The sequence below is a fragment of the Sprattus sprattus genome (genome assembly GCF_963457725.1).
Source record: "Sprattus sprattus genome assembly, chromosome: 10".
NCBI lineage: Eukaryota > Metazoa > Chordata > Actinopteri > Clupeiformes > Clupeidae > Sprattus > Sprattus sprattus.
The window spans coordinates 31,677,704-31,693,947 of record NC_137908.1 but is presented as its reverse complement, the minus strand read 5'-3'; the positions used below and the strand labels follow the sequence as shown (position 1 = coordinate 31,693,947).

Here is a 16,244-nt window from a genome sequence, read left to right as displayed (position 1 = left end):
AATGTCTGTTTCACCCTCTTGAAAAGGTGTCAGTACAGTGATTGTCATAATGTCCTAATAACCTTATTGATTAAAAGCTGAATATGGTAATAGGGTGTAATTTTGGTCTGCCTGCTTCAGACCCTCAGTAGTGAGGGAGAACAAAGAATAGACCCTGACAAAGACTGAGCCAACTCTACACTGGCTTTCAATTATTCACGCTCAAGTTAGAGCCTGTAACAACCCACTCTGAACCTCAGTTTAAAGATGATATGTGATCTAACCCAGACAGTTCAGCTACCAATAAATATCAGTCAGACATTACAATGCAGTACACAGCATAAACAGCGGCATTGACGATTGAGTGCCGATTGAGTGCATTTCAATTTAATTCAGGATTTGGACTTTGTGTTATTACGAATGGATAATGCTTATCTATTTAAAACTACGTACAGCTTTTATGGCAGAGTTATGAAGCCCTTATGTTAAGTGTTCAGAGGTCAAACATCAGATAGCACGCAGCCATCTCTCTTTTCCAGAAAACCATTTTAAGCCTTGCATGATGAGAGAGACATTAGGTTGTTGTTGCTACTGGCTCAATATTGAGAGCAGAATGTAAAGTATTTCACTCACTAGGCCAGCGCTAGTGCCGTCCATTTTAGGCAGACTTGGACACAAAAAACTGGGACAATGTGGCCTGTCCTTTTCTTTATCACGCAAACCACAGGGCTGATGTGCCATGGTATGGATTCACAGAGTTCCAGCCTTTGTGAGAGCAGAGACATGGCTCTGTGGAACATGCTGCTGAAGGGCCAGGGATGGGGCTGACTGTAAACCCTTCACATGTGCTGAGCCACAGATAGAGCCTCGGATGAAAGGACAATCGCTACATTCAACGCCTTGAACTTTGGGAAAACAAAGAGTGACAGCTTTGTGGCGGCGTGTTACCGCCATTTGAGCTGACAGCAGGAGAAAATGTAGAGTGGGTACATTTATTCTAAAGATTTATTCATTCGTTTTGCCTGTCCTTATGATCACACGTGCATGCGTTAGGGCTGATTCTGGGTTAAGCGTGGCCATGGCCCTGGCCGTACCCGCCAATCGTAAACAGGAAATCTCTCTTGTTGAATTCTTTAACAGCAATCACACGCAGGGGGACCTGTGGAAATGCTCCCCCAATTTTCCCTTCTTCAAATCAACACAGCGAGGGGCAGAACATCTCAGCGGCCTGCGGGGGAACGATGATTTAAAATGGATGAAGCCGTCAAATCCGTACAATTTGAAAATGCTTGGATGTGGCCAGGCATGCTTCAGTGACTGTAATGAACACTGAACCTGATGTTCTCCTTCTTATCCGCACACGTCTAATTAAAGCAGCGCTTAATGGATATGGGTTTTTGTTATGCATCATCATTATTGAATTTTGCTGTGTGCAAACATAATTGCACTGACACTATTTTACTTTAATGTGCACCACTGTGATCACTCTCATTGGCTGCGCCTTCCTTATCAACTCTTTTGAGGAACTGCCGGCACGCCTCCGTGCATTAGAATCTGAGCCATCATGCAAAACTCTATTTGTGATTGCCTGGTGAGGAATTTGTCATTATCGAGCACTCAACAACACAAATTCCCATTTTCCCCTCGATATCTTTCACTCCTGGCCGACTGTCAAAACACCCTCAATAAGAATCTGAAAAAGGTTGCCTCTGGACATGAGGCATCATTCATCTCTTTTCACTCTCTCTCTCTCTCTCTCTCTCCCTTTCTCTCTTACTCTTTACCTTTGCACTCCTCCCTCCCTTCCACCTTCCCAAGGACACCATTCTATGTTAATGTGCAATTTCATTAACAATTTCCAATCCGCCTCAAAGGGAAGGCAGCCTTTTGTTGTGACATTCCCCTGATAGAGCCATGTGTGAAAGCAGCCTTGGGATTCTCTCACTTAGCACAGATGCATAATACATGGTCCATTATCACGCGTCCAACCCAGAATCCAGCGTCTTGTACTTCCAACAGCATGCAAAAGCTCAACCTGTACATCTCCCCTGGGGACACAATGGTGGGGTGGGGGTCGGGGCTCTCTTATTTCATGAGGTGCAGGGAAATCTGGTTGTCTGATGTGTGTTTATGTGTGTTATGAAAGTGCAGCAGTTTTGTGTTCGGGTCTCCACACACACTTGCTAGCCCCTCTGCCTCCACTGTCAAGGGAAGGGTGTGTTTGAGAAGATGGAGGGGAGGGGAGATGAGAGGATACCCTGGGCCCTCTTGTCTTTTGGAGAGTGTAGGCATTGTTTGTGTTGGCTCCTCTCCGAGTGCCCTTTCATATCCAGCACAATGCGTGTAGCAAACACTATCTGCTTGCTACACGCATCCATTTCCTGGCTCACTATCTCCTTTCAACACACAAAAACACATTTTTCTGCTCTCTCTCTCTCTCTCTCCCTCACACACACACACACACACACATACACACACACACACACACACACACACACACACACACACACACACACACACACACACACACACACACACACACAGTGATGTAGCCCCGCTGATCTCTGTCGAAAAACCAAAATCAAGTAAGAGCACAGAATCATGAGGTACAGCACAAACGCTCGCCCGCCGGGTTCTTATTCGACTGTGGGTCGAAACCTTCCCTCTCTTCTTTCCCCTCCCCTCCTCGCCGCGTCCCCTGCCAGCATTTCATGTGACGCGCCGTAATTAGGCTGACCAGAGCCGCCGCAGCGGCAGTGGGGCCGAGAAAGGGTCCGGGGGAGACGTCCCTCTCACATGTCCTCTAAACGCACTCGTTTGTCACTCATTAGGCACAAATGAGCCTCTTACTCCAGGGGTCAGCACAGCCAGGGCTTTATTCCATCCCTCTCTCTCTCTCTCTCTCCCTCTCTCCCTCTCTCTCCATCTCCGCTCTCGTCTGGAGGCCCGGAAAAAAGAAAAAAAAAACATCAAAGAAGTAATTATTATCATCTTCCTCTGCATCCATTACAACTAGAGAACATGCAAAAAAAGAAAAAGACAAATGTAAAAGAAAGAAAAAACATATCTCGTAAGAACGTCAACACACTAAACATCGCTCGTCATCGCAGCTGTACATGCCGTGTATAATTAACAGCTTTAATGTTCTCTGTTGTTGGAAGCACTCCAGTCAAGTAACCAAGGACACAAACCTTGTTAGAGAGAGAGACAGTATGGGAAACTGGGAGCTAGAGGCCCCCCAAAGCAAAACAGAGAACACCTATATGTTGGTCAGAGCTTGTTCCTGTGAATGGATTATTCAGCGAAAGCTTCCCTCACAGGAGGAAGAGGAAGAGCTCGGGAAAAATGCAATCCCGGCTGTGCTGAATATCACAGAATGTTCCCAGTGTACACTCCACACTCAGACTATACGGACTACCAGTGCCATACACGCTGTGTAGAAACAATACGACAGGGCAGGCCTTGAGTGCGTTACGCAATGTGTTTATTTGTTTTGCTTTTCAGCGCAGCTGAGTTCGTGCTGAAAGGGTGCCCAAGTGTGGCCTGCAGCAGTGCTGTACTCACAAGCTGTGCGCCTTAACAGACTATTTTAAAGCATGTTGAGGCGTAACTCATTATATCTGAAGAGGCACTCTCTGGGTGGACCAATTTCCGTAAAACGCACTGCCCGTTGAACATGGACGATAGAGCAGCCTCACCCCTCCACCCCTCCATACACACCCCCACCCTCTCCAAATTTAAATTACTAACGTATGGCTGTGAATGGGAAAGATCACACAGAATTTATAGTGATACAATGTATGTCTATGGCCATATCTATGCAGCTGGTGCTGTCAGGAGGGGAATGGGAGGGAGGGAGGGAGATGCAATACTAATGCAATAAGAGTCGTAGAGACACTCACTGATTAATTCCTGCCATGAATTGCAGTCTGTTATCAAGCAAAACTGTCATATTTCAATTTGACTGCTGACGTGCTATAAATAATGTAGTATCGATTAAAAAGCATGTTACATGAGCAGGAACCTCCAGAGTGTTGATGGCATGCAGGTAGCTATTAATCTGTTGAGTAATTGCCTGTCATGAATTGATACGAAGCTCCAGTAACAGTATTCCATTAAAGGCCTTTCTCTGCTAATGTTAAGGTGAAAAGACAGGGTCATCGTGGTCTTCTGAGGGCCATAGCACACCTCTCTCTAGCGGCAGACACACAAGCCTGAAGTGAGTCATTCTAGGATGCTTGGTAGGATTCTCGAATCCTATGATATGCCCCAGGGCTGTTTCTGCTTTAATTACTAGCATGTAACTCTAAAATGTAACCCTCCTGAAGGAAACTAGCCTCCAGTTTTTCTTTCACTTACAATCTGGGAATGAGTCATTTAAATGTTTGAATATTTATGTATTACAGAATCATGAAGCAGCATTGCATTTAGGATATGTCATGTAAATCTGTTAAAAAGAAGAACATCCCTGAGTCTTGCAGAATGAAAGATTTTCAAGATTTTTATGTAACCAAGCAGGCATTCTGATGGAAATGGCACAGCTATTATTGTGAACCAACCGAGGAGACCTTTCCATTCTCTCGGGCAAAGTCACATTTAGCAGGCGCTGCTGTGCCAAACAGTCTTCATTATGTAGAACAAGGTATCATTTATAGAGCTGAGACATTCAGTTCAGGGGCACCCTGACAAACATATTGACATTGACACGCTTGAGAGTGCTGACTTTCTTCCCCCTTTTTCCTCTACCCATTGTGGTCTAACTTGAACCGGAAGCTGCTTCGGCCCCACATAAAGATCTGGGGGTGGGGGGGTTCTCGTGCAGGGGGTAGGACAGGACAGTGGGCGGCACAGGTGGGTACTGCTTCACAGATTTGTGTGATGGAGGTTGTATTTGACATTTCACTGACAGAAGGGCCAGATGATTTCTTCAAGGGGTGCTAGTATGGGTCTTTGCTGGGCTTCAGTGGCTTTACTTGACTTTACTACCCCCCCCCCCCCCCCCCCACCACTGTCATTACCACAAGAGCTGTGTTAAGAGTGTCAGCTGTTCATAGGCGAAGCCAGTGCTTGTTTTGAAAAACTATTGGAACATTAATTCCAAAACACATTGATCCACAGTGAATCTGAAGTAACCTTACTTTCACACACACACTCACACACACACACACACACACACACACAGAGACACACACACATATACACACAAACACATATACACGCGCACACACACACACACACACACAGACACACACACTTAAACACCTGCCTTTTCCCCAGCTTCCCTATCACCTTCACAAGTGAAGTGCCAGGGTTACAGGGTCTCCACTAACAAGATGCTCCAATGCAACTCGTTCTAAAATGATGAACTTAATGTTGCCAAAGGGGAGAGATCTCAGAAGATAAATAAAAATAAGTGGATGTGTGATATATCCTCGGGAGAACTCATTACAGCGCTCTCTTTCTCTCACACTCTACAGAGGGCCTCAGTTTCAGGCAAAGAAGACCCAGAAGACCAAGGAGATCATTGTGAACTTCAGGTGAGCTAGGAGCCACACATGCCCCCATCTACCTCATCAGAGCTGTAGTGGAGTGTGTATCAGGTTTCAACTTCCTTGGCGTCCATATCTCTGACGATTTATCTGGTCCTCGAACTCCCCCACCCTGATCAAAAAGGGATACTACCTACAGAGTCTTTAGAAAACTCACCTGTGTTCCTGGACAGTGGTAGATTTTACCGTCGAGAACATACTCACCAACTGTATGTCAGTGTGGTATGGCATTGGCTTTACATCAAACTGCAAAGCACTCCAGCAGGTGGTAGTAACTGCCTGTCGGGTCAATGGCACCTAGTTGCCCACCACTAAGAACATTGACCATAAACGCTGCCTGGGCAAGGTGAAAAGCATTATCGAGGATGCATCCCACCATAACCATGGACTTTTTACTCTCCTCCCATCTGGCAGTCATTATAGGAGCATCCACTCCCCAACCAGCAGGGTCAGGAAGAGCTCCTTCCCTGAAGCGGTGACTGCTGAACTCCACACCACAGCGCTAAGCATTATTGCATCTGATTACTGCAGGGTCTCAGTGCTTGTACTTGTACATGTACTCAGGTTATATTCACCTTGCTTATTCTTGTAGAAGCTGAACTTCTCACATTGCTAAGATTACTATCATTTATATTGTACATACAACTAACTATACATTTTTGTCTATACTATACATACAAACCCTTATATATAAACCTCCCTTTCCAACTGTCACCTCTGTGTACAACATATTTAATATATTACACATATACAATAACACTGTACATACTGTAAGATACAGCTTTACTTATGCTGTAGTACTTACTTATTCTATTTCACTTTTGGTTAGATACTAACTGGATTTCACTGGCTTTTTACCTGTATTTTGCACAATGACAATAATGTCGAATCTAATCAAATCAAATCTAATCAAATTGGCAGCACACCTATGGGCTCCGTTCTCGCGACTCTGAGGCCTATCCGTACACCCTCAGCAGCAGGGATTTAGTGCTGATGCAGGCCTTTTAGTGCCAGGTCTTTATGTCTTCATGGCGGCGGCTTTAAGGGGTGCAGTATAGCCCTGGACTCGGCTATCAGCTCTGGGCGGGTTTCAAAAGTAGCTTCTTCGCACTTCTCAGCATCTAAGTCCTGATGACACGCTGTGTGACACAAGCCATGCAATTTTCCACCCAGCAGCAAGTCTATGTGGGTTCAGTACTCATGGAAACGGTGGCTAAGTGCACTGCAAAGACTACAAATATGTGCATAAAGTTGGCCAAGGATGAGAATCCAAAATAAATGTACAAAGAGACACATAAATCAGAGTGTCGTTCGTACGTGATTAGATCGTAGCTGAGTTGTCATTATACACGGAGAGGACAATTTCAGAAACTTGAGGTGAGCACGGCAAAGGAAAGAAAGTGAAAAGTTGCGGAAGGTTATTTTCCTACCTGGGTGTAGTTCACACAGCTACTGACACGTGTCACTGCAACCCCCCCCATCCCCCCACCACTCTCATTACAACAGGAGCTGTGTTAAGAGTGTCAGCGGTTCAAAGGCAACCAGTGTTTGTGTTTGGAAAACTATCGGAACATTAATTCCATAAAACATTGATCCACAGTGAATCTGAAAGGACCCTTCTTTCACTCTCACACACACACGCACACAAACAGACACACACACACACACAGACACAGACACACACACACACACACACATACACACACACACCTTTACACGGACACACACACACACACACACACCTTTACACGCACACGCACACGCACACACACACACACACACACACAGACACAAACACACATAAACACCCCTCTTTCCCCTTAGCTTCCCTCTCACCTTCACTAGTGAAGTGCCAGGGTTACAGTGTCTCGACTAACAAGATGCTCCAATGCAAATCGTTCTAAAATGATGAACTTAATGTTGCCAAAGGGGAGAGATTGTGTGGCTCTCAGAAGATAAATAAAAATAAGTGGATGTGTGATAATCCTAGTGAGAACTCATTACAGCTCTCTCTCTCTATCTTTCTCTCTCACTCTACAGAGGGCCTCAGTTCCAGGCTTCACAAAACTTTTTCATTCACACAATTATAAAAAGTTTGAGTGAGAAGGGAGGGACAGATCTGATAAAGCCACCTGAGGAAAAGCTAACCCCCATGTCAACAGAGCCAATTTTTCATGTTTTCACTTCCCTTAAGTGATTTGTATTCAGCTTCTGAGGAGTGGGTAAAGCCAGGAGCACATGCATTAGCAGCCATAGAGCAGCGACGGCGCTACACCGGGGCTAAGGGGTGCTATAGCCCCGGCAAAAAAAGGTGTAGCCCCAGTTAAGCCCCTCTAGCATTTAAGCACTGTTTTGCAAATGTCGAGGATGATTTGAGAAATGTACCAAAGCGACTGAGAAAAACTGCAAAGGTTCATACGTATGCATTCTGTTCCAATACAATCCACGCTCGCATGTTTGTACAGCGCCTGTACCCCGTTTACCCTGTGCTGTGTGTGTGTGAGAGAGAGAGGGGACAAGAGGGGGGAGTAGGCCGTAAGGTGAACACTGTTTTCGTTTCAACCCGTTCCACTGTCTGGCATCTACACAATCTTTAGCTCATAAAAAAGAGAGTCCTGCTAACCTACCAAAAAAAAGTTTGTCGCTGAAATTCCAGTCGATTGTCGATATGTCTTTGTTTTATGCAGAACTAGAGTCTTCAGCACTTTTGCACTTAACCACAGCAATCGACGCATCGTCCTAGTGTAAAACAACTCTGGTGAGTTTTTTTTTTGTGTGTGGAATCATTCAAACAAGCTGTTCGCACTTCTCGTTGTGGCTGCACTTTGTAGCCTATGTTATGAGTTTTACTATTAATGTAATGTAAGTTATGATGCTGTGATCCGAGACAATATTGTCAATGCATAGTTGTTTGTTTTCATTTATTATGCATATGGAATAAATACTTGTTGCATTTTGGATGTATTGTCTGGTTATGGGCAGGCGCATGGTCGCTGTCCGGAGCTGAATGTCACCTTTGCAAGCACGTGAAACATTTGAAAAGAACCTCTTTATAAAGTAAGTGACGTCATGTAAATAAATCCTGCCGCCGTGCATGCCATAGAGTCTGTGCAGAGCAGCTGGTCGGGGTCTTCACGGACATTTTCATTCATCAGGTAGTTAAGTTGTCATTCTACACAAAGAGGCCAATTTCAGAAACTTGAGGTGAGCATGGCAAAGAAAAGAAAGTGAAAAGTTGCGGAAGGTTATTTTCCTACCTGAGGTATACGTAGTTCACACTGCCTTTGAATCACCTTCTACAAATAAAGATATCAGAAAGGAAAAGGAATATGCCATGCAATTGTTTTTCTCTTCCTCCCGTATCACCACGTGCAATCAGTGTCTCTCTGGGAGAAAATGGCTCCGCTCCATCAACATCAGTGGAGAAGACCACCACAGCGAGGCTGGAGCTGTCAAAGGAGCCAGGCATCGGGGGAAAACGAGAACTGGAGCCACCACAGGAACCAGGCAGCCAGTAGGGACTAGAGGAGGTAGTCGTGCAGAGTTCTAGGCCCGCACACCGGGACGCAATGAGAAACTTACGCTGAGAATTGTCAGCGAAGGATGTTCAAGGTTACAGCATTGTTGTTGTTATGAACTTACTTCTTTTTTGACAAACAAACACACAAACAAAAACAAAAAAGAGGGACATCTATTTTATCTCAAGATGAAAGCCTTTAAAGAAAGTGTTTACAAGTTGCTTGCGCTTGGCTAACCCACCGTATTATTTACGTCACCTTGACAACATGTGACTTGCCTCATCCGAAAAAAACATTGCAAACAAGAAAACAAGTAAAAGTAAAAGTAAAGAAGTAAATGTAAATCCTATGTATTAGTTGCCGAGGAGGAAAACAAATTGAAGTCACAAGTGAATATCATTCTAGCTCTTGTTTGTGTTTACCTTTCAAAGTAGCATATGAGTTGGAGAATGTGCTGCAGATATGCAATAGTTAATAGACGACAATAACCTCACATATCTTTAAACTCAAATTAAAGTTACATAAAAACACAACATATGGAGTGAGATTTAGTTCTGAGGACATCCCTGATCGTCTGGCTCACTGCAGCACTGGCTGTAAAAGCAGCAAGGTGTCAGGGCACCCCAGGATTAACACCAGGCATTTTAAGAACTCGGCGACCGACAGACTTTAATAAACAGCCCTCGGCTTCTACTGTGGAAATATTAGCGGATCCTGGGCGAGCTATGGCATACGCAGCCGTAATGTAATCTGCTAAACAATTGCACAGCATGGGAGAAAAGAAGCCCAGCATGCAATAAAGCCTTAGCCCACTACACTTAGTATGAGATGTGGAGCGAAAACGTCTTTAAGAGCTTGGCAAGCCCTGGCTAAGTCTCTCACTATTAGCCCACAAAATGTGGAGTGGGATAACGCAGCACAAATATCCTAGCACAAGAGTGTACAGCACATTAAAGATTCATATACTACACACTGAAAACACAGAATCAAGTAGAAAGTTGCAGAACCACTGAAGTAAGGAATTATGGGCTTGTCTTTGCTACATGGGGGGCTTTTTGGAACGGTGCGCTGAGGAAAATCTGTATGTCAGGCGGCCGTCTAATTTTACACGCAGGTGGTGTGTGATGGTAGGCTGTCTGTTCGGAGTCCATGTTTATTTGAGAACCACCTGCCTAGCGGCGTAGCTCGTATGCCAGGATCTGCTGGGGCTGAGCAACGGAGCAACATAGCAGCTGTAGCAGAAAAATTAGGCCACAGCTCTGTAACACGTTTTACACAATAAGGGAACAAACTAAAAAGATAACTGAAGGCAGGGCTGTTTAGGAAAGTAAACATGTTAACACTGAGATATGGTATTGCCGTCCAGCATTTAAGAAACAAAACACTGAAACAAATGGAGGCTACTGAGATGAAAAAATGAACCCAAACACGTGGTATGCAGTCATAATACTGGAAAAGCATTCACATGTATATGCGTACACATATTCACATGTGGTATTAGATTGACATAATCATTTTCTTTTACTAAACCTGGCACATCCATAATGCTTCGATGATGAAAGGTAACTCACTATGCTGTGTTGAATTAGTGTTTAGCTGTATATAAACATACGCTAACTCCATGCGATCCTTGTGCAAACACCCTTAGTGTGAGTTATTTTGCAGACCTACTGATGTTTGCAGCACATGCCAGCTTTGCAATGTAAGTGAATTTGAACCGGGCCCCAAAGGTCTTGTTCTAGTTCTGCAGTCTCCCACTAATTATTCTTAGGTGGAGGCTAATGGGCTGGTAAACAACACACAGGTGAGGCCAGGCGAGGCCACTTCTCCTGCTTCTTCTCTTTCAGCTCGGCTCTCATTCCATTACTCCCTGCCACCTTGGACTAGTTTTACTCAGGAAAGAAAGACTATATATATATATATATATATATATATATACGTACTATTATATATCCTGTTGTCAGCACTTAGCTGTCATGGACATCTGTCTGGAGGTGAAAATTGGAAGTGGAGAAGAAAAACCTTTCGATTGTTTGGCCTCTCTCATCTCTTCTCACACTTTTGACACAGTGATTTCCGTGAGGAAAGTGACTGTTGCGCCTCAATTCCAAAACCCAATCAGAAGGGCTACTGCAGAGGGCCGAGACCACCAAAACTGAGTCAATCCTCGTCTCTGACAGCACATTAACCGGACACCTTTGGCATAGCGAAAACGTGGTCATTCTTTTCTGTATCCTATGTTACGGTTTGGAGATGCAGGGGATTACACGGGAATATGAGATAACAAACAAGATTACATAGTAAGGCTGCTTGAGTGTTGGATGAAAAGCTTTTGTTTAAAACAAGCGCAAATGATTGGATGTTAACACGTGTACAAGTGTGGAACGTGTGGTGTTCATCTGGCCCTTTTGAGTCACTGTATGGCAACTCTACTTGAAATCAAATAGTTGTGTGTGTGTAAGTGTGTGTGTTTGCCACTCATCTAAATCTATTCAAATAGGTCTGGATGGAATTACTCATTGTTCAGGAAACGTATCAGTTGTCTCAAGATCAGTTTAAGCTTTCATGATCTGTTTGAGGCCATCATTAAAACAAGAACCCTGTTTGATTCAAAGCAATGCGATATGACTCATCCACCTCGCTTCCTCACATCAGTGAAAGGATTTCAGGTGCAAAACAAAAAGAGCACAGATTACTGCAAAATCTAAAACTTTAAAAGAAAGAATTAAAAAAAAAGGTTTTCTGTTGCTTAAGTGATGCACAAGTTGCCAGTTGAGTGTTGGAAGGGAAATCCTTGAGGAGAATGGTGGTTGCTTATTTTGCCTCAATTATCACCCGTGGGTCCAACTCACAGACAGACATTTAATAATTCAGCTGTTTTTCATGGCCTCGCCCCTTCTAGTTTTCGATGCAGCTTCCCCGTGTGCTTCAAACCATGGCATTCTGCACCTCATCAAAATGGAGAAAGTGTTGGGGGAGGGTCACACAGTGTGGCAAACATTAAATAATCATATTTGGATTTTTATTTTTTCACCCCTGTTTCGATGAGTGCCTTTTAGCTGAAAGCTTGATAAGACGAAAACTTGGCAATGTTATTCACAGCACCTCATCTCTCTCTTGTTTGTTTGTGTGTGTGTGTGTGTGTGTGTGTGTGGGCGCACGCGCCATTCTAGTCCGCTTTGCTGCATTACGGAGCCCTACTTTATTAAACTCTGATGAGCCCAGACAGGGGTTTAATCCAGAAATCAGACGCTAATCTATAAGCTTTCTCCATCCACCGAAACCCAGTCCAGCTGTGAAGCTACCTAGAGGTTTATCCTTGGCGCTAACTTTCACAGTGTTTAAGCAGTCAGTTTTGACCAAAGATACATCCATGACAGAAGGGCAACATCACACAGCAGTCTATACGTCCCCCTCCCAGAGGAAATCACACCCATGCCCTTGTCATCACGGTCATATTACTCGAGTAATTAACCCAAAGGGGTATGATGGATTGTGGCAGGTATAGAAGAGGACACAGGCTGACTATATACCCAACTGTCTTGAGGTCCTCTCTGAGATCAGTGGTGCCCCCTAGCTGTCACCTGTCACCCAGCTCTCTCTCTCTCTCTCTCTCTCTCTCTCTCTCTCTCTCTCTCTCTCTCGCTCTCTCTCCACCTGTACGCGTGTTGTGGAGGCACACCGGCTGCCGTGACTGCAGGCTAGGCCCTGTTTGGGCATCATTAATACCAGCCATTTATAAACGAGAGGCTAAATATACACGTAGCTTAATTAAAAGTCGGGTGTCTGTAATTGAAGCGAATCCCAGTTTTATGGGATGAAAGAATAATTACTCCCCCAACACCTTGTAGCTTATCTCTCTCCTTCTCTCTCTTTCTCTACGTCTGTCTCTCTCTTCCCTCTCTCTGTCATTCTTTCTTCCTGTGTGTACAAACGAGCCCGCCGGCAGTTGAAGGGTATCCTCTCAATTACCTCGGCTGCTCTCTGCAAAGGTTAAAACAAAGGATTTTCTGGCTTTACGTGATGTGGCATATAAACGTCTGCAGAGTGTTGACAGAGATGTTTCCACGTCTGGATGGGCTAAGACTGTGTGTGTGTGTGTGTGTGTGTGTGTGTGTGTGTGTGTGTGTGTGTGTGTCAGTCAGTCAGTTGATGTGTTTTACAACAGCCACGTCTCCCATGGAGGTCAAAGACACTGTGCCTCACTGCAAAATGAGACTCTGAAAAAACTTTCTGTGAGGCTGTGGCCCTCCATTTAAATTACCGTCTGCATGTTGATTAGACGTCACAGGATGATGGAGGTCACATCATTAAGCACCTTAAATCATGTGCTACCGGACTGCAATTATGCGCGCAAAGGAGTTGAAGGGGGTGTGGATTGTGTGGGGGTGTGTGAAGGGGGACCAGATAAGGTGACAAGCGATAAGGTGAAACTTCAAGAGCTTCATTAGTGCCCTTTATCAACAACAAAAAGTTCTCTTTTTAAGAAGCACACTTCTTGTCGCTAGGCATAATAAGATGTCATTTCAGATCAAGACGAAAAAAACCCACTTTACATTTTTCCCTGCGACAGGTATGGCGCCTGGCAGAAAGATCCTTCTCAGCATTCACGATCTGATTAAATGTATAATGGACCTTAATTAACAGGTCAATTTAAAATGGTAACAGGAGCTTAACAATGGGAATGAGTGTCGTGTGATTTGGTTGAGGCGCTGCAGTTACACTAGCAGAGCGAGCGAGAGCTCCCAGGCACCTTCATTTTGCACGTCCAAATTGCGCCATTAATTGATCTAATTATATGCTCAAGTGAACTTATCTGGTAGTGCCTCAAGGTCATTTGCATTGACACTCCAGTGAGTGGGGGTAACAGGTATGTTGGCCGTGGAGTCTGAAGAAAGCCGTGCAATCAATCAAAATGTCACATACTCTATGTGATAAAGCTCCGTCTTGGTGTTGTCCCAGAGGGGGTAGAGGAGCAGCCTGCAGCGAAAGCAGGCTCACAGGGGCTGTGTGACTCATGTGGTCAAATGAGAGAGAGAAAGAGAGAGAGGAGTGTCTAGCCTGGATGTTGGCGAAGCGTAAAGTAGGCTAACTGGTGTGCTGATGCAATCTTATCAAACTCACGGAATGAAAAGTGCTTCCAGCTCCAGATGGTACACCTGGAACTTTCGGCAAATGGCCACATTTATTTCATTCCATTTAAAAGTAATACAAATATGTTAGTGAGTAAGAGTTGGTAGGAGGATGTGAATAGATGTGTGCAAGGAAGTGTGAATGAAGGCATACATACAAAAACAGGAAGGAATAAATGAATGAAACATTGATAAAAACTATTTTTTTTTGACTGGAGCATAAGTGCCTCGGGGCATTAAAGTGTCATTATTAAACTGCCTGAAAACGCTCTTAAAGAGCAGTGAGCAGACACGGCAAAGTTTTCTCTTTTTTTGGCGAACGACAGAGGAGTAGAGGAGTCTCACCTCGTTCAAAGTTTGGCCTTCAGAAAGCGGGTGATTGAATTCCTTGGCAGGGATTCATTAAAATGATAATTCTTATTTATGAAGCCCTTTAAAAAATTAAAATACTCTCCGTGTACATCTTCCTATTAATTAACTTTTTTTCTCATTTTCCTCTCTCTCTCCGCTCCTTTTTTTCCTCTAACCGGTGAACTTGGCACTCTAATAGGTTATGAATAATTCTGTTTCAGCTTGGATGGCAATTAGCCACAATGCTACAGGCCATTCTTCTTTTACTCCAGTAAGGATTTCAGACTCTTTCACAAACTCCTCTCTCCCTCTCTATCTCTCTTTCACACACACACACACACACACACACACACACAAGCACACACACACACACACACACACACACACACACACACACACACACACACACACACACACACACACACACACACACACTCAAGCCCGAGAGTAACACACATTTCCCTGCTGCTCCCCAGCATTGGGTGGGCTGTGCTTCCCGTAGAAGCTCCAAACCCATTGATAAATGTCTTCCCACCAATGGCAATGGCTTTCTCTCCATATGGGCTTTGTGGTGCTCCATCAGCAGCCGCAACGGTGCTGGGAAGAGTCACGTGACGCTGACAGCTATTTCTACTCTCCAAATCTTTAGGGGTGTTGGCTCGGAGAAATCCTGTCAGGGAGCACTCCGTCAAGCCAGCAGTGTGAACACAGATGGCCCCAAGCAGCAAGATTGCAACCACATCACTGTGGCTCAAATTCACTTTTTTAAATCAGTATTATTCAAAAATACTTTTTTTCTTTACTGTGTCTGTTTTTGACTGGGATATGTAGAAGCTGATAATTGGCCACAGCTGATATCCTTGGCATGCTGCTGGACTTCGAATAGGCAGGAAATACGAGCCAGCAGCCTTTAAGCGGTGCCATCGCTAATCAGCATACAGGAATAGAGCACTACTGGCACTTGACGACACCTTTCTGACAGACACTTGTCTGGTCCGGAAAAAAATAAATAAAACAAAAGCTGAGTCACTAAGAGTTGAGTGAAATGAGGTCTCCCTGTCCATATTGCTGTCCAAGTCCTTTAACTTCTCCAACTCTTTGTTACTCTCTGAGATGGTAATCGATTAGCTGGGAGATTGCACAGCCTGAGGCAGAGGGAGCATTTTTGTAATGGCAGAATAAAAAACTACTGAAAATGCACCACAAAATCAACATTCCTCTTCTACTGCAAGATTCACAGTGTTCATTTTATTTATTTATTGATTTTGTACCAGTTTCTTGGTATGTTAAGCTTGCATAATAACGGGTGTAGAGAAAAAAAAGAGAAAAGAAGGCGTTATGAATAGAATCTCGTGATTGTGCCTTGCGTCGGGTGCCCGGAGACAGAGCTTATCGGCGCGCCACTCCAATAACCCTCCGCACTGCATTGCCACGCCACGCCTCCCACCTCACCCCCCACACCGTCACCAAACGCCACAGCCGTTATCACAGCCGGGCAGACCCTACTAGCGGAGCAACCCCCTGCGCTGGGAGAGTGTCATCAGCCAAGTGGCAGGGACAACGCGAGAAAGAAGTAGAGAGAACGAGTGCTGCCATCTTTACAGAGGCTGAGTCACTACTTCCTCTCTCTCTCTCTCTCTCACTTACTCTCTCCCCGCTGTGCTGTGCAAACAAAGGGGGGAGGGGAGGGGTGGGGGTGAGCTGAGCTGGGGGTG

At 44.7% G+C, this 16,244-nt stretch overlaps 1 protein-coding gene across 1 annotated transcript in view; it reads right to left on the bottom strand.

Annotated features, from left to right (window-relative positions):
• igsf21a (immunoglobin superfamily, member 21a) overlaps window positions 1–16,244 on the bottom strand; it is a gene marked incomplete at both ends in the record, with an annotated part of 223,211 nt that overhangs the window by 57,953 nt on the left and 149,014 nt on the right. The gene's annotated exons all lie outside the window — the stretch shown is intronic.